This window comes from Lampetra planeri, chromosome 5 (assembly GCF_965212315.1).
Source record: "Lampetra planeri chromosome 5, kcLamPlan1.2.h2, whole genome shotgun sequence".
Classification (NCBI taxonomy): domain Eukaryota; kingdom Metazoa; phylum Chordata; class Hyperoartia; order Petromyzontiformes; family Petromyzontidae; genus Lampetra; species Lampetra planeri.
In genome coordinates this window covers 9,755,209-9,774,503 of record NC_136111.1, presented here as the reverse complement: position 1 = coordinate 9,774,503, position 19,295 = coordinate 9,755,209, and the positions used below count along the sequence as shown (strand labels likewise).

Here is a 19,295-nt window from a genome sequence, read left to right as displayed (position 1 = left end):
GATAGTTGAATTCGTCCCAAACGCCTCTCAAAGTGTCGTCTTCTGCCACTGAAGTTACCGCTGCCGTGATTCTGTTTTTGAGGTCATCCAGATTAGTCGCTAAAGGTGGCACAAAAACACGGTCTTTGACGTATCCCCACAAGAAAAAGTCGCAGGGTGTCGTGATGTCTGGGGATCTTGGGGGCCCAAGAGAGTAGCGCCAAGTCTCGGGGTCCCGTGCGACCCCAAGATGGACTCGATTTCAAATCAAATCGGGTCCATCTTTTTGAAACACCCTGTAGTCTTTACGCAGTTATCATGTCCCCCCCCATCGTCTCCCTGTCGTTACAGAGGCTAACAGAGCTAATGCATTGATGGTTTCAGCCTTGTAGCACACTAGTAAGCGCCGTGCTAAAACGTGATACAGGCGGACAACCTGTGGGCTTTTACGAAAGGGATATTTGTTGAAAACACAGCATATTTGTTGGTATGGGGACAGCGGATAGAAACATTATCCTGGAAAACACAGGGATGTAACGCACGGCTTTGCGACCAACTCAAATGTAACTTACAAGCCCATTTTTACCACGTATACACACACACAGAGAGAAGCATTATGTACGTACGGCGTGTGTGTCTTTGTTTTTGCACGCATGCACCATACATGGGATAGCCAAAATATTTGGAGAAACAGCGGTGACATTTATTTTCACAGACCATCCCCCGTATACTTCTGTTTTTCACCGCAATGATCTTCACCAACGTGTAGTGACGCAACGATGAAAATCAAGTATTAAGTCACAATACACGCATCCGACTGCGTGTGAGAATCTATTATTTACCATTTATTAATATTATATGCAGATCACTTGCTCACGCCACATGTGGCCTAATGGAGGGGGACAAACCCGTATCAAAACGAGCCGCATCAAACGAATGAGACAAACCGAGCGAATTCTTGAACTGAACGGAAACCAGCAATCATGGCAATTCACTGAATCTCTAGGGGGGGGGGCAGGCGGGGGGAGAGTAATAACAGTTACATGCCAAAATTATATTACCATGTGTATAATATGTACAACAAAATTCATGCAGTAAAGCTAGGTTACTCTGACTTTTATCAACTCCATTGCTCAGAACGTTGCCGGCTGTGGTGACACGTCTGTACTGCAGTGCTTTTGGACCTGGGGTTGGTGGTTCATGCAGAAATCCTCGTGTGCCTGAGTCTCTCGAAACTGTGGTGCTAAGATTGTGGCCATGGTGTGGAGGTACAGCACGTGGGTTGATGACCTGTCCGTGTGGAATCTGAACATCGTGTACCCGTCTGCGTGAGTGTCTTCCGGGTTGCACCCTTATGCAGATAAAAATACTCGATAAGTAACTGGCCAAATGTTCCAAACAAGGATCCCCGATTATTGTCTTCACAGACCCAGTTGATGTTATTCTGGGTAAATAAATAATTATGCTCTAGTGCAGTATATTTAGATTCGCGTTATTTAAATGTTTTTGACATGATTGCGCATATTTTTGTCACACTAATCTACTACTGTGTAGAAAAAACTATAATTGAAATCGTTCACAGCCCTCTGTCAATCCCCTGCTGGATAACACAGTGTGGCGGTAATGAGATTTATATGACCATACTTCACCACGCTGGTCAGTGCGGCTTGGTGAAGGGAGGCCCAGGGCCGCATAAGATATCACTCAACGCTAATGCTAGTTGTGGCTGAGAATAGACCTCAGGTGGCTGGGATCATAGTTCAGTGTGCTAACCACTGCGCCACCACTCCACCATCTTGCATAAACTGTACTACTGTACAGTACTAAATATTCCATTGTGCAGTCATAACACTTGCCACTGCAAACACAAACTGTAAACCAACGTTTAAGCCGTTTGCACAAATGACAACAAAGACGAAGAACAGACATATGAACACATGTGTACGGAAAGTTGATACTGTATACAATAACGGAACCGGGTTTTACTCAACAGCGATTAATTATGTTGCGTGTTCTTGCTTCAAGAATCAAGTTACTATATAAGCAACACTGTCTCCCACTGCGATCGCCATTTTCTTCTCAGTGCAATGAAGTATTGAAAATCCATTGACAAAATTCACAAATTTTACAAGGCATTGAACATCGTTTTTTTTAGAGGTAATCAAAAGAGAAAAACGTTATCGTTTACACAAGTTGTAAAGAAATATCGAATATTGGTCATGTGTTCTTGGAACAAAAAACGATTTAACAACCATTGCCATTGCATGTAAAGCAATAAAACACGGTTAATATTTCTTCATATTTCACAAAAGGAAGAACATTAAATTGTGAATAAATGTGTGGCCTTGTTGGTCCATGTAGGATACATGCAGGTTAAGCTCATTGCGGTGCTCTGCATTTGAACGTATTAAAAAAAACGATGATCTGAGAATGCGTTTGGCTTTGCAATTCCAAATATCATACATTCTAATAACAATAATAATATTCCTTTATTTACCCAGGAAAGCCTCACTGAGTGTTTAGGCTCTAAATGTGTGGGCTCCTTGCGTATAATGTTTGCCCAATTCTCTGTTCAGGGTTTTGCATGTGGGAAAAAAAAACAGGAGTATACCCTGAGAATTCAAACACATTTTGATCGAATGAGGTTGAAAAATAATTGTGTATTATTAAGTTAGAAAGCCACTTCTTCTAAGCACATGATCACTATGTGATCCACCAACACCACTGACCAAGCAGTAAACAGATTGGTCTTTCTTTCCTTGGTTTTTCCAATTGTTCTACTCATGGCATATCATGAGACAAATCATCTACTTGTAAATTGCACAGCCCTGTATGTGAGATAATGACCATGGTAAAGATTTTACATGATGTCTGAAAATTTTCTTCACAGTAAAGGTCCCACTTTCTCCCATACTCTGCTATGAGATTGTTTGATACGTAATTGTCAATCCAATATTTTTAATTCTGAGAGCTGAAATGTACCCAATTTAAATGGAGAATAATATTTATTTTCACGTAACTTTTTGTGCGCAGACGATGATGACTGAGCAGAGACCAACAACTAACTCCTCTATAAAACCCAGTTTAATCCGGAGTGGCTGTCTGATATCAAACCAACACCTCCAATTAGCACGGTTGGCTACGTATGGTGCAAAATAAGTTGAACATACATACATACAAACACAGGATCTTATTGTATACATACAAACCCAGGATCTCAGCAGTGCCAGCTCAATACCACAATATCTGAGCCAACCGGCCACCTGAATGACCTTTAAAAAATAAATAATAGAATGCATTAATTGGAATCAACACAATAAGGCTTACACATGCAGCATATACAATAGAATATAATTATAATGAGGAGTCAACACCCCCGCTTTGCACTGCAGCCCAGCTGAAGCAACCTTAGAACAATTCTGCTGCATCTAGCAGAGGGCAGTACAGCTAATCCGATATTGTACTGTTCTTCTATGCACCCACATTTATACTCTCCAGCTTCACCAACTTGTACTGACCTGTGTGGTACAGTATGGTCAACTAACCCCCACGGTTCCCACACGATGTTGAGAAGGGCTTCATGCAGCAGCGGATTAAAGAGGGCTGTACATTTACAACGAAGATTCAATGCTTGGATAATTAATTGATTGTTGATTTTGATCAATGCCTCCTGCACTATAAGAGTATTTATATTGTTTGCATTATTGATAAGTGTGAATATTTCCACAGTATAATGGTGTATTAATATTCATCTAAATTAAGGGTTTGTGGCACTTTACATATTTGTGTTTTGCAATTTTTTAACCGTTTCTCTGTTGTCAGCTTTTTGTATATTAACTTTTTTCATCTGTCCCCCTTAACAATAAGACTTGTAACCTCTATGGCCTCTCAATGAGTTATAAAAAAAGTTATGTTTTTGTAATGAAACTTAACATGGCACTGTAGTGTAATGGTCATATCCACCGTGGTAATAATGTGAAAATATTTACAATACTTCAGTATCATTGGAAAAACTATTGTATAATAGCCTTTGATGAAAGCCTCTGTTAATATAATCCTGTACATTAACCATATGTTTTTTTGCTTTTCAATTGACTCATGTTAATATGTTTTAATGTTAATTGCATTGAGATACTGTAATGTATTTATTTTACAAACGGAAAACTGTACAATGCTCAGGCTGAAGATGAATTAAGTGAAATATCATCATTCACTGCCTATCCACTGCTGAATGAAGGCATCCCCAAAGCCGCCAACCATCTATCACGATCACTTTGATAAGATAATCCACCTCGCATCTGCACACCGGCCTATTTCATCACTCCATCTCCTCTTCATTTCTCTCAGTGATGTCCGGCATGTGCTATTTAACGTCACTCAGGGAAACCAAACATCCCCCTGAACGTTGCTGGTTAAGGCTGTAGCGATACCCCTTCCCCCACGGTCCTGTGACGCTGTAATCCATCTCACTCCCGTGATCTCTGTTATCGCTTACAAATTAACCAGTTACAACACATCCGTCTCATTAAACCTGGCGGACACTAAGCCAAAAACTTTTTCCACGCTTGTAACTTTTTTTTTACGGAGGAGTTTTACTTTTTTCTTTTGTTTTACAGCCATCGAGCAGTAACGCTTTCAAATCAGAATGCACAGCCTCACTTTCTCAAAGTCAGCAATCAAAGTCATGACTTTGTTTTTTCTTTCATTCCATTTGAGCCTTGCGGCTCCCTTGGGCACAGCCCCAGTTATATTTCAGGATGAAAGCTCAAGTGTGAGGCCCTTAGTTAGGCCTGGGTTGAAAAAGAAAAAAATGACCTCCACGACATGGGAACTGGAAACTCGGAGAATCCCCAGGAGAAAAAAGGAGTGGGAAACATTTGCAGCGGCCGCGTGATGCAAAGCGACCACACAACCATGTCCTTAGAAACCCGGGCATCCGTGCACATGAACAACTCACAATTTTATGGATAATAATCAACTTTCCTCCGTCTTCTTCCAGGAAAACTAAATTCCAAAAATGTGCCGCTTAACGCACATGAAGCCTTGAAAGAGATTACGTAAAATTAGGTTATTATTGGTTATTTTTTGAAGACAGTACCTGTCCTTCTATCAAATTGGCACCCACCAAAGGAATGTGGAATTTCCAAATCTGGCTCAGGACCCCATATTGAGGTGAGCACCACCAAATGCTCATTTGAACAGAGATGCATTCACTTTTTAGTATTTTTATTTTAAGGAAGGGCGTATTCTACACAGCTCGCCCTGATCGTTTTTTTCCCGTGGCATTGCACGAGTGATTTGTTATGCACTCTGAGCAAAAGGGCTTACAGTGTAATATATTTGCATCTTGTGACCTCAATTACTTCATTGCAAATGCAAGCCTCAGTCATATACTGTGCAGTATATTATTATATGAATGCTCCTGTGTAAAGCGACTGATATGGGCACATTTGTTATTCTTAATCTCACTGGTGGGTATCTGTGTTGTAATAAACAACAAAACGTTACTGTCACTGACGGAAACATATAAAAACAAGATGGCTTATCTGTCTCATGGGGCCATGACCAACACGTGCCTCTCTTCACCGCTGCCTAAATACCTTTTATGACATATTGTCTCCTATAGTGGTAAGATATTCGTTTATAAATATGTACATGCTGTAGAACATGAGCTCTTTTAACCTTGGAAAACCTCCACTAAAATCAAATCCTCTTCATGGGGGTCCTGTGGGTGGGGGGATGCTGTTGTGCTGTCATGGGTAGCACACAAGACTTGCAATCCTGAGGTCACCAGTGAAGTCCTCCCAGCTCTGCACTTGAAAACGATGGGGCAAGTTTATTCAATCCTCCCGCCTCTGTCCACCCAGCAGCATAAAGGGGTAAGCCACAGTCAATCGGCAGGTCACGTGTTTCATTTTATTGAATGTTATTTATTTATTTTATTTGCACCTACGTGACTTTACCGAAAGAACCAAAGAGTATAGGTCACGTGTCGTTGACCAAAGTCTGGGTTTACGTCCGCCTCTTTCAAGATGTCCGGCCAGTGTGTAAGAGGAGAACAAACACACTTCAAAGGGGAGGGAATCTCTAGAGCTTCATCTTGTGGAGGCCCTTACGCTAGCAGTGACAAGAAATTGCAGAACTGAACCTTTACCTGTTTGGCCAATCTGTCACTGAATACTTTTGCATGTGGGAACAAAGTGGAGATCTTGGGGAAGAGAAAAAAATATGCCTCATGCAAGAGGGGAAATCATAAAACCTCCAAACTGATAGGGGAGACACCTGCCTAGCCTTGCAGGTGTCACGTGCAACCGAGGTCAATCATCACTCAACAGGAAGACGTTTGTTCTCTGCTGTTGTTCCACATTGTCTGGAATTCCTTCCTGACCCTTCCCCTGTTCGAGTTCTGGCTCAAGACTTTCCCATAATCTTTGCCCTATAACTGGATCTATGAACTGCTTTCATTCCACACTTCTACCAGAATGTTGTCTCAACTCCCTATCTGGCCTGAACAATTATATTTTCTCTTTCTCTACTCTGGAGTAGTCCTCAAAAACAAGTCCCGCAATGGTTTAAATGCTCCAGCTTTATCCACATGGTCTTCCCCGTGTTTTTGCAGCCTATTGAGATGCGGATGCATTTAGACCGCTTCATACTATCATTCCAATTAGAGTACCTCGTGTGAAGGTGCATGGTGAATTACTACATCACAGAATCACAAGAGGCCGTGGAGGCTCGGAGCGGTCTTCAACAAGCATTGGATTGCCCGGAGCTGAAGGTGATGATGAATCAAAATTGTATTACATTTGGTTCTCTATACATGGTCAACCATCTCTGCCCCCAAAGCTGTGGATTCAAGGCACGTGCTTGGAGTTGGCAACTCTAAGATACAAAGCGCCGGGACATATTTGGGAAAAGAGTGGAACTACATGTGTCAAAATGAATGTGTTTCTACACAACTCACAAAAACTTCAAGGTGTCGTATGACGTACAAGGACAGCTACCTCAAATGAGGAAAACCAGAATGGGTGGCAAATCCTACGTGTGCCACTGTGCCCGGTATATCGACGGTATGTCTGAGTAACGTGATTTCACCATGTGAGAACCAGCCACGTGTGTTTTTGCAATGGAAGACTTGGACCAACAACACGTGACAGCAGTGTCGGTGAATCCAGAATCTTTGCTAAAGAGCAGCAGGTAAATATTGTATCATGAATCTTGCTTATTCGAAGCAGACACCTTGGTTGACAAAATCATCATGTTGTTCAATTTTCTTATTATTGCTACTATATATACAGGACTGTATTGCAGCTAATCCTGGATTAGAATGAAGGATCCTCCTGAAAGAGCCTTCAGCCCTCGGTGAGGCTTTCCTGGATGAAGGGCATTTACAGTGGAGGTATTTTTAAAACCCATAAGTGATGTGGCATTGGGAGGCCTGCATCCAGCAGCGGAGTGACAGGCCATTTTATTAGTAATTTCTAAAATAGCTGTGGCGATTGATGTCTGAACAGGTCCTGTGCCCCACTCTGCCCCCCCCCCCCCTAACACACTCTTATCTACCATTGACCAGCGTGAAGTATGGTTTAAAAAAAAGACAATAACTTAATGGACATGGCATGGAAAGAGGCCTTCATCTAGCAGTGCACTGACAAAGGATTATAACTTAAAACTGCCACTCTTATTACATCGACTTTCTTTATCATCTTTATAGCTTCCCGCTTCAATTTGCTCTTGCCTCACCACGGCAATGTAGGTTGAAGTTTACTTGCTGTGCTGCGCTGCACATGTTCCTCACTCGGATTACATCTCGAAGACCAAAGTTCAAGTTTATATTGAACGCGCAATAACACACAGCAAGGAACAGCCGGGTACTTTGAAAAGGGAGTACAGTTTGTTCATGAACACATTTTCACGAATGAAGCCCAACCACGCAACCGGCCGGGGTCAATGACAGTAACAAATCATTCTTCCGCGAAACAAATTAAAGCGTCTGTTCGTTACAATCCCGTCGCAACTTAATTTATTCTTTGCAATGCGCGTGTCGTGTGCGGCGGTGCGGTGTGGATGCAGACTGAGGAGAGAGAGAGCAGCGGCTCATCACTTGAATGGAGGAGACAGCAGGTGGTGCATTCCAAAGCACGCATCGCCAACACCGCCCTCGGCATCGCAGTGTCTCCACGACAATGAGAAATCCGATGAGCAACAAAGCTCTTGTTCGCAGACGCAATGTCCACTTGAGAATCACAATATTTATTTTGTACCGGAGAAATCCGATGAGCAACAAAGCTCTTGTGCACAGACGCAATGCAAAAGTAAAATATCACTCGTTGATCATCAGCAAGCCTCGAAAAGTGCGCGGTGGTGCAGCGGTGATCAGAGCACCGCGCTCCGAACCCAATGCAAGGGGCGTCCGAGTTGCATTCCCGGCCACGGCGATTTGTGACATCGGTGACGATTTATTTGACTGAACCTGCGCCCCCCTCCCCACACAGCCCCTCTGCCAACAAGACGTGACCAGCCCACACCGAGTGGGGTGGTGAAGTATGGTCAAACAACCCCCACAACCGACGACATCCAATCAACAGTGGATCGCCAAACAGGGGCCAGCACATCATTTTTAATTGCACGACTGTGTTGCATATGCAGTGTTTCTAGAACGGTGAAATGTGTAATTTTTTTTTTGGGAAGGGGGGGGGGTTACAAAAACACCAACAACATTCATCAAAGCATTTCTCTAAACACTCGCTTTACGTACAATACAATCACGAAACATCGCGTACAATAACGTATGCAGTGACACATTAAGTACACACAACATCATCATAACCATCACCACCACCATGCTGCCCGGTTCCCCACCTGTTATCGGTGCCCAGGTCGACACACATCACACATCACCACCACCACCACCAGTGAGTGCACCTCAAAATACAGCCGGGGCAGCATTTAATCTTATCTCGCGATGCGGAGGCCTCGCCTCCCCACCACCACGACGTACTTGTTAAACGAACGCAGCCCGCAGGGAAAGAAAGTGAAACGTCTTCTTTCTGTTGTTGTTGCTGCTGCTGCTGTCGCCGTTGCTGAGCGAGGTGGAAGAAGCGAGTTGGAAGAGGAGAATCCCGCGGTCCTTCCTTCCTCCCTCCCTCCCTCTCCCTTGCTCGTCTTCTGCGCGGGCACAGAAGCGCCGCCTCCTCTCTCCTCTCTCAACGCGGTGCTATGTGGCGACACAACGTCTGGCGGGGCTGCACCATTCTCGCTCGTCCACTCCCTTTCTCCCTCCTCCGCTTTGACGCAACTCTGCGAACGCAAAGCACTCGAAGACGACGCGCTCGGCCCGCTGGATGATGATGAGCGCACGTGGCGGGCGAGCGCGCGCGCGTTCGTGGGTTCTCGTTGCGTGAAACCCCAAAAAAGATGAAGAGGTCGAAAAAGAATAACCTCCCACGATGTTCTGGCGTTACTGTTGGCAGCAATGATTGTGTGTTGTGTGTGTATTATGCAATGGTTTTTGCTCTTACCCTAAATGGGCAGGGGTGTCTGAGCGTTTCGCAGTAATGGTATAATCCAGTGGATGGCCTTATCACATAACAGCAGACCTCTCTCCCTTTTGCTCAAAGCGCAGTCTCAATTTTGGTCAATAAATGCAGCCAGTCATACATATTTCCACGGATGATTTTGAAGCGTGTTATCAGATGTACCTTTTTCTTTACTGAACCTCAACCTCCATCCCATATTTACCATATTCTACAGTGTATAAACCCCACTAACCCTCCCCGTCCCGCTGTATTCTAAAGCAAAAGTTGGGTAGGTGTGCATGAGAAGCCAGATTTTTTTTTTGATTGATTGACACCGGAAAAAAAACGTGGGCACGCGTCTCAACTTCCCGAAGCGTTTTGCAATCCAGATAATATAGCAATGGCAGCAGTTTGCGTGCAGAACGCGAAACGTGTTCCCAGGAATGAAATGTGCGCCGGTGTTATGACAGGAGTGAAGGGTATTCGTGTTTCTCTCGGTAAAGTCACGTAGATAGAAAATAATAAATGAAAAATGTAAATAATAGGGTTACCTGGAATTAAGTCGTCACCAAAAATTGCAGTCCCTGATCGAAGAAGAGCTTTCGCCCAGAGTTGGCATGCATGTGCAAGATGCCTGTCCCCCCCCCCCCCACTGGTTGAGTGCAGACTCCAACCCCGTTCGCACTGCAGCACAGACCCCCCCCCCACCCCCGCTGGGCAGGCTTAGGCAGGCAGGCACACGCCCGCCACGCAAACTATTAACTATTATGGATACAAAAAATAAGAATAGCATTTACCCTTTCTGGCACTAAAACAGGCGTGTTAAGATGTTCAGACACCAAGTAGAAACCTTTTGCAAGGAATCAAGTTCGCATTGACCGCACGTACTTGTGGTGATCGTGGCAACAAGCATGCTCTGCTACAATATATATGCATTGTCTTTGAAACTGATTGGCCGACACCAATCTATTATATTCACTAGGTAAAGTCCACTGGGCTACAGTACTGACATTTTTTGCTGTAAGGGGCGACCTGGAGAAACACAGGATAGGCGATGAGCCCCTTGGATGAGCCAAATCATCTGAACGCAATGTTTCTAAATGTGTAGGGCAAAAAAAACCGGGGTAAACACGGAGAAAAATCCATGCGACAACCACGGGGAGATCATGCAGACTTCGCGAATACTCGAAACAGGCATCGTCAGGGTCGGGAACGAACCCATGCCCTCCCGAGTTGCAAGCGAGTGGCGGTAACATCTCAGAGTTGGCTCGAGAGCAGAGTGGTGGGCTGTCGTGGAGTTATGCTGAATAATTCAACTTGAAATTGGAAGGTTTTCTCGACTAAATCCTGCAGAAAAATCAGGTGATTGTAATAATATATATCAGAAACGTAGTGATGCCGTTCCAATTTTTGCTTCATCCAAATACAGTCAGTGCACGTTATGATTTGTTACATTTCAATCACACATTTCCAGCACTTTGTTAATACACTGCCGGATGAAGGCCTCTGCTGTGCATGTCACGGGGGAGGTTGTTTACACATACATCACCACAGCGGTCAGTGCGTGTTCGTGAAGGAGGAGACAGGGCGGGTGAGGACTGGTCCATATATCACTCGCCAGGCACCAAGAGAAGGGATAATTTCATTTACAGCCCTTTGGTAATAATCCGCCGCAGGGCCCGCTAATGCTGTGAATCGAACTCAGGTCGTCGGGTTCATAGCGTAAGGCAATACATATAACCACACTGCGCCACGTATTACCCCTGAGCTACGTATTACTCGATGTATGTGTGCACCTAGCCCGGCCACAAGTGTCGTGGTACGTGATACCAGTGCAAATGTGTTGTTATGCGTGACTGGTATATAGTACAATTTTTTTGTAGGGAACGTCATTGTACATAAACACTTTACATTTATCCTTATTTTCTCCAAAGTACAGTAATTGTAGAAAGTAAAAAACGCAGCATGTAATCGCGTTTCGTAACAAATCGTCACCGTGTCATAACGGGACCTCCGATTAGCACGGTTGGCCACGTACGGTGCGAACGAAGTTCAGCATACGTATAGAAGGCACATGAAGCAAAACAAGTTGTTGACTGTGTATATGCATCACTACAATACCGTAACCGTTTAAAACTTTGACAAGTGCTTGCTCTTCTCGCCTTTTGGCGTCCTCTGGTCTGACACCGTTTGAGACGAGGCTCAAAAGAAAGCTGTCTCTGGTGTGGACCAATCAGTTTCAAGGGCAATGCATTTATTATCGGAGTACGTTTTTTGTTTGCATTCCGACCACAAGTATTGTGGTTAATGCAGACACGATTCCTTGTAAAAGGTTTCAGTTTGGTGTTTTAACATCTTAACACCTGTTTTGTTGCCATAAAAAATGGGAAAAATCAATTCTCAAGTGGTTGCTCATTTGTTGTTGCACATAACGCGTGGTATTTATAGTGCAGTATTGATTGTTCTTGTTGTGGTTGTAAATTGTGCGGTCGGTGAAGTTTGTGGACGCATCCTGATCGACAGACAGGACTTGAGCCCGCCTCTCACTTGTTTGTTATTGGCCCCACAGCTGCCAAGTGGTGCCTCCACCCGTCGCCGTTCAAGAAAGTGCCGTGTGCCTGTCTGGGTCTCTGAACAGTTAAATCAAATAAGACTTTTCAGGTTGTTGGTTCAGTCGGAAGCGTAGAACTTTAAACACTCTTGCTCATACACGCACACACTCGTGCTACGAGATGGTTTGATGCATAACTGTCAATGCAATATTTTTCTTTATTCTTAGAGCTGGAAAGTAGCCAATTTAAGCGTAGAATCATATTTATTTTGATGTTTTTGTTGTGTGTGTGTGTATAGACTATGATGACTGAGTGGGGACCATCAACTAGCTACACTTGAGAACCCAGTTTAATCCGGAGTGGCTGCCTTATATCAAACCGCACCTCCAATTGGCACATTTGGCTACGTACTGTGCGAAAGAAGTTCAATATACATACACATCCGATTATTTTAAGTACAGCAATCGATAACTGTTCTCCACCTATTCTCGCTTCGATTACTCGACTAGTTGGATCACAACACAAAACTAATTGTTGAAGGGGAGGGAATTAGCTCTCTAATTCCTCTCTCTAATTCCGACGTGTGCCGCTGGACAGCAGGTAATGGGCGGTGGTTCATTGATATAATCGGTAGCGTCCTGTTGGGTGATCCTTCGTAGGGGGCTTTCCTCCTTCGCGAGATTGCTATAGTTACAGGGACCAGAGAAATCAACTCCCAAAAAGTATACTCATACTCTTTGGTTCTTTCGGTAAAGTCACGTAGGTATAAAAATATATATATCACGACGTTTCGATCGCAACACAAGCGGTCGTCCTCAGGCGGCAAAAATAATCCAGCAGTGGAACTGCTGAACCAGCGAGAGAGCTGTTACAGCAAGGTTATAGCAGCTTGTGTTGCCATCGAAACGTGATATATTGTTTTTTGTTTAATTTAATTTTTCTACCTTCCGTGACTTTACCGAAAGAACCAAATAGGATGGATTCCTGCAGTCACGAAAGCTTCAAATCCCTAAAAGTAGTCGATTATAACTTTGTTTGGTGAAACTGCTGTAATCTTATAGCCCCAGCTCTAAATATTCAGTGGAGATTTTTGCTTTAGTTGACAGCATCTCCCGCCACAGTCTACAGATTAAAACCCAATGTTTGTGCGATAAGGTCACGCTAGAGAAAGTCAGATTTAAAAAACTACGTACTCTAAGGCAGTTAACCACAACACTGTAGTTCAACGCTTGCGTCCTGACCAGCGTGGTGAAGTATGGCCTTCACACGTAGCGGATTGACCAAAGGGCTGTAACATAATTCGTGTTGTTACCATTACGGTTAGCCATTTCAACAACAGACCTTGTCTCTAACCAGACTAATTTCTAATACAGGATGCTTCAAAAAAATGTTAACACTTCTAAGAATTTGCACCAATTCCGCAATAAATGTGCCTCCGGGCTTTGGAGACCACCTGGAGAAGATTCCAGGCACGTGTTGACAATGAGGGCGAGCAAGTGGAAACTCTTTGACTTTTTGAAGCATTTAAAATACATTTGTTATCATGATAATTGTTGTTTTACCCTTTTATCTGGTAACAAAACTGACACCTTTTTTTACAAGGAGTCATGTTTGCATTGACCACAATACCTGCGGTCAGAATGCAAACAAAAAACACAACTCTGATAATGATATGCACTGTCCTTGAAATTGATTAGTCCACACCCGAGACAGCTTTTCTTAGAGCCTAGTCTCACATGGTGTTGGACCAGATAACGCCAAAAGGCGCACAACTCAAAGACAATGCACCATCAGAGTATGAGAGCTCGGGGTAAAGGTGTCAGTTTTGTTGCCAGCTAAAAGGGTAAAAAAACAATTATCATATTTTGCTACTGGCAAAGGAGGTTCCAATGGTGTAAATTTGTTATCATGTTACAGTGTATCATCCGGTCTTTTTCCATTAAAAACGACAGTGCCAAGTGTTAAACATTTTTTAAGTACCCTGTGTGTGTATATATTTTTAAAAAAAACTTCTACGAGGCGCTATTTGTGCTCACTTTAAGAACTTTTAAGTCCGTGGCCAAATCACCCAGAACGCGCCCTGATCTCGTCTGATCTCGCAAGCTAAGCAGGTGTCGAGCCTGGACGCAGTCAGATAGTCTTTGGATGGGTGATAGTTACGGACAAAGCAGGCTGTTGTTATCAAGGCTGCTTCGTGGCTATGTCGTGAGCATCACCCACCCCACACTGACGACCTGCTTGGTGAAGTATGGTTAAATAAACCCCACCGCCCACGTGACAGCCATGTGGAGGCCCTCATCAGGCAACATCCAGTTAGTTGTAATTACAAGTTAGTTGAAGCTAGTTGTAATTACTGGCGAAACGTCGTACTCAGATTGTAAATGTTGTGGCTTGGCTCTCCAACACACAACCGGTCAGTGCTGTACTAGTGACGAATTGGCCACGTTCTGTTTACGTGACAACCCTTACTAGTTGGCTGTGTCGGGTGGTGGCGGGTTTTAACGACACATTTATATATTTTTCTCAATCTAACCCAAAAAAAACTCTATTATGGATGATATTGGTCGCAAAAGCCTACGTGTTAAAATGTTATATTCGCAAATAAATATTGTACAGTGGCAAAGAGTCGATCCGTCACTTGTGTGTGAATACTGAATGATAATGAGCAGCGTTTTACTTGAAGTCACCTCGGTTTGATATTCTCCGCTTGCATTCCCCCATGGGACATCAGGATTAGGGGGTTTCCATGGAGACGACTGACACGCAGTGCCAGGCTGCCATCTCCTGGAACTTTTATTAATGCAGTACTGTACACACACAAAAACTGGTGAAACAATGCATCCAATTTGTCCATTGAAATCAACTCTAAAGTTCACTGCATACATACATCCCCCGACCGGTCAAGGGCTGTCGCCACCTCGCACAGGACATGGGGGTTACCAGAGGTGTGGACTCGAGTCATGTGACTTGGACTCGAGTCAGACTCGAGTCATGAATTTGATGACTTGCGACTCGACTTGGACTTGCATAACAATGACTTTGTCCCACCTATGAGATGTGGACTCGAGTCATGTGACTTGGACTCGAGTCAGACTCGAGTCATGAATTTGATGACTTGCGACTCGACTTGGACTTGCATAACAATGACTTTGTCCCACCTATGAGATGTGGACTCGAGTCATGTGACTTGGACTCGAGTCAGACTCGAGTCATGAATTTGATGACTTGCGACTCGACTTGGACTTGCATAACAATGACTTTGTCCCACCTCTGGGGGTTACTGACCATGCTTTGCCACGCTGGTCAATCGATGGTTGCTAAAGGCGGGGAGCATCGAGGTAGAATTCAGCAATGGATTGTGTGGCACTGCCCTTTGCTACTCTTGGCTTGTTCGGCAACCTGTTTGTGCATGATGGTCACCAAATCAGAGCACTGTCGATGGGTCATCTTCCGAGATCTGATGAGATCGGATTCGTCATTGTGATTTGTCCATCGGCTATAGCACAACATTGATTGGTAAATAATACTGCACAGTGCTGTTGTTTATACGTTTGAACAACCACTTGTTCAGATCAAATTAAGTGTTTGTTTGAAAATAAAAAAGACCTCGACATGCATACAGCTTGTAACGTGAGAATCTCACGCTGATTTTGACAGTTTCCAATATAGTTTGCGACAAGCTAATTCCCAGACCGAGTATTTATTTAGAGTTCCGTCGAGATGTGCTTAGATTTGCACAAGCCACCGTGACCTCTATTCCTCATATCCTTCCTCACGTGGAAGCTCTCATGAAACAAACTGTTATACTTGAAGACAAAACAACAATTTGGATCAATATGTCGTGAAATAATGAAATATACCGACATTATTAACAAACATGAATGTATCACAATACTTTTTTGAACTGCATCAACCACACACGTGCAGTATTTGTCAGTGGAAACATGTTCACATTTAAATGGTTTGCATCTTCTATAGTTATACCCTAGGAGGCTTTTGGTTGTTGCAGATTTTCAGAGTTTACCTTATTAATGCTGGCATTCATTTGCCTAGATTTGTGTTTGTTATTGTCAAGGACACATCGGTTTAAACACAATTAAACTTTCATTATTATAGGTGGTAATAAGCTGGAGTCGGTTTTGTTTAATTAAAATTAGGGATGGGGTACATAACGTAAAGAACGCTAGGAAATAATTTCCAACACGTCAGTTAGGAATATGAACTGTGGTGCGTGTATGGTTATACTAAAATTTTAAGGTAAAAAGCTGCATTACCTACAAAACTATACTAAGTCTCGGCGTTAGTGAAATTAGGAGGTATGATTACTTTCTGCAGAGCTTCATATATGTTGGTTATTAAAGGCAAACACAGGTGGAAAACATCTGGGCACATGAGATTTCTGTCGAAGAGAATTGGGTGTCATAAGCAGAGATTGATGGCAAGTGTTGATTAAAAATGAAGGTGTGTGGGGGTGAAAGGATGGATATCTGCAAATGATGTGATGAGGATGCACTCAAAATAGTTATTACAAGACATGGGAATATGTAACAAGGGCACCATTTGGAGTGTATGATTAATGATTTGCAATTTCAGGGGGAAATGTATTTTAGTGGAAACAGCCGAATGAAAGTAAGTGTTGTAAATAGGGAATTGGTTAATAAATAGGTCAAAGTGTAAATTTCGATTTAAAGCTTTCGTGACTGCAGTGATTCATCTTCTTGGTTCTTTCGGTAAAGTCACGTAGAATGGAAATAATAAAATAATAAAAATAAAACATAATAAAATAATTCTCACGACGTTTCGGCCACAACGCAAGCAGCCGTCCTCAGGTGGAGAACAGGTCTTTCAGACGCTGTCTTTCTGACAGACCTGTTCTTCACCTGAGGACGGCTGCTTGCGTTGTGGCCGAAACGTCGTGAGAATTATTTTATTATGTTTTATTTTTATTATTTTATTATTTCCATTCTACGTGACTTTACCGAAAGAACCAAGAAGAAGAGGTCAAATTGTCTACCTGCTCAAACAAGCATTCGAAGTTATGAGGGCCACACAAACCTCATGCGATGAGGGCCACACTAACAGTGGCCCTCAGTCAATTCCACACACTTCATGATCGATAGGGTACAATCTCTGCTACTGCTTTCTTGAACTTCATGAACACAACATCCAAAAACATACGTAGAATGCATGCTGTGTCCTGTGTGCAAGTCTTTTGTCCATCCACTGCTGGATGACGGTCTCCCCTCGCTGTGCAACATCGTGGGTGCTATTTGACCACACGCTGGTCAGTGTGAATTAGCGAATGTGAGGAGTAAATACGTTAGAGCATAGTACAGTACAACAATGTATCTTTTTTTAATCCAGCACCGTCATCTGCTGACAGCATGCTCCCCGCAGCAGCCGCTACAGCAGCTGCTGTATGTATTGTGGTTGCCCATCCAAGCACTACCCAGACTCATCCTGCTGAGCTTCTGAGATCTGATGAGGTCTGGCATATTCTGAGTGATTTTAACGCACACAATGCAGTCATATCCTCACTTTAATTTGGGAGTTCAATTTAAATATAAAATACTTAAATGCAACCTTGCTACACACTACACTGCCCTTAGCCGCAACCCACTTTACTTACTCTTATCAAGAAAACAATTAAATTCAGAATACCTAAGGGCGCCTATTCAATATTCACGTCACAGGCTGGATTTTTAATTACTTGCTGAGTCCGAATAAGCCACCTGTTTTTCTCTTCCTAAATGACATCTTAAAAATAATGTTGCTCATTCATCAATACTTAGAATTCATCACAAGAGTCAAATTTACACCACACTTAAGCACAAGTCCCTCAAGGGGTCAGTGAGATTCCAAAGCCAATCACGCCTGGTGTCAACAAGAAGCCGTATGAGGTCAAACGACTTCGTAAATCCGGGATCGGGACTACATAACTATAGCTTGTGACATCAAGGCAATTCTCACAAGTGTGTTGTACCCAACGTTTGGGCATATCACCCACGTTTGAGCATTTGGCAATGTAATAAACCACATATGTGGATTGGCCCCAGTGTTCAAGCAAACATTAAACGCTGTTTATACTTTGGCTGGAACTCATCACTCAAGAAGGGATTAGAAGGTGGCTATTCCTAGAGCCATATCATATTGGGTGATGGAGTCCTTTCCCATCCTGCTCCTGAGCAGGGGATTTTCTGCCGATTCTAAACTAATGGATGGTTTTCAATCAAGTCACAATTTTTTTTAAATATATTACTGCGTACTTTATGCGGTTGTGCTGTATTAACTCCTAAAGTACCGTGTGTTGTCCGGTATATTATCCTACATTTTGCTCCACATGCCGGGAGTTTTTTCGGGAACTGAGTTCAGTACTGGGAGCTCCCAACACATGGGAGCAAAAACAGCTGATAAATGAGGCCTCAAGAACTGGTTCTGATATCAACCATGGCTGGGAATGGAATATATATTTGGTTGTTTTTTGCTTTAATTTCTATTTGCTTCATTTGTGTAGTATAATTTCATTTAATTGTTATTGATTTTGTAATTTTGGAGACCGTGCATCCGAACTTGAAACTTCAACTCGGATTGCTGGGTTCATGACTCAGTACGCTAATCACCATGTTAAGCTCATGCAAATGAAGTCAAACGTTCGCATAAACGGATACTAATATTTATTTCATTTAAATTATTCTGAGCTGTAATGCAAATGCTTTTTTGTGTATTTTTGTAATGAATTCTGCAGTGCACTCATCACTGCACCTCCACTCGCCTCATTAAAATAATAATAATACCTAGGAAACTAAACTATACAAATGGGGAAAAGATTAATTCAATAATTGTTGTTCCCACTATCAACTTTGGCTGTTTATCTAATAAACAAAATAATTTATCTCGCAACACTGAGCTATCGCTAATCTGCATATTGATGGTATTGTATCAATATCAGCCAACACCGCAACACCCATCACGACTGTTTAACTAATCGTGACCTGAAATAGTTTTTTTTTCCCCCGTGGGAGGTATTGAGTCTCAATTGGCTGTCACTGGTGGTATCACTTTGGACTCTTGTTTAAAAAAAAAAACATGTTTGAGTACTTTTCTGTATTACAGGAGCAACATGACAAAGGTTGTTGTTGTTGTTGTTACAAAAAGGTCAAGGTGCAGCCCTGTAATTGCTTACTCATGCCACTGCTGGCAGGAGGGCCTCCACTAAAGGGGAGCTCAATCGCATGTTTGGTCTACT

The 19,295-nt window shown here is 43.0% G+C and overlaps 1 protein-coding gene across 1 annotated transcript in view; it reads right to left on the bottom strand.

Moving 5' to 3' along the window:
- The window catches only part of LOC144718825 (cAMP-dependent protein kinase inhibitor alpha-like), a 47,612-nt gene extending 38,461 nt beyond the window's left edge, over positions 1-9,151 (bottom strand). The window contains exon 1 of the mRNA XM_078594382.1: positions 8,981-9,151. The gene's annotated coding sequence lies outside the window, so the exon portion shown is untranslated. The remainder of the gene's footprint in view (positions 1-8,980) is intronic.
- Positions 9,152-19,295: the final 10,144 nt, after the last annotated feature.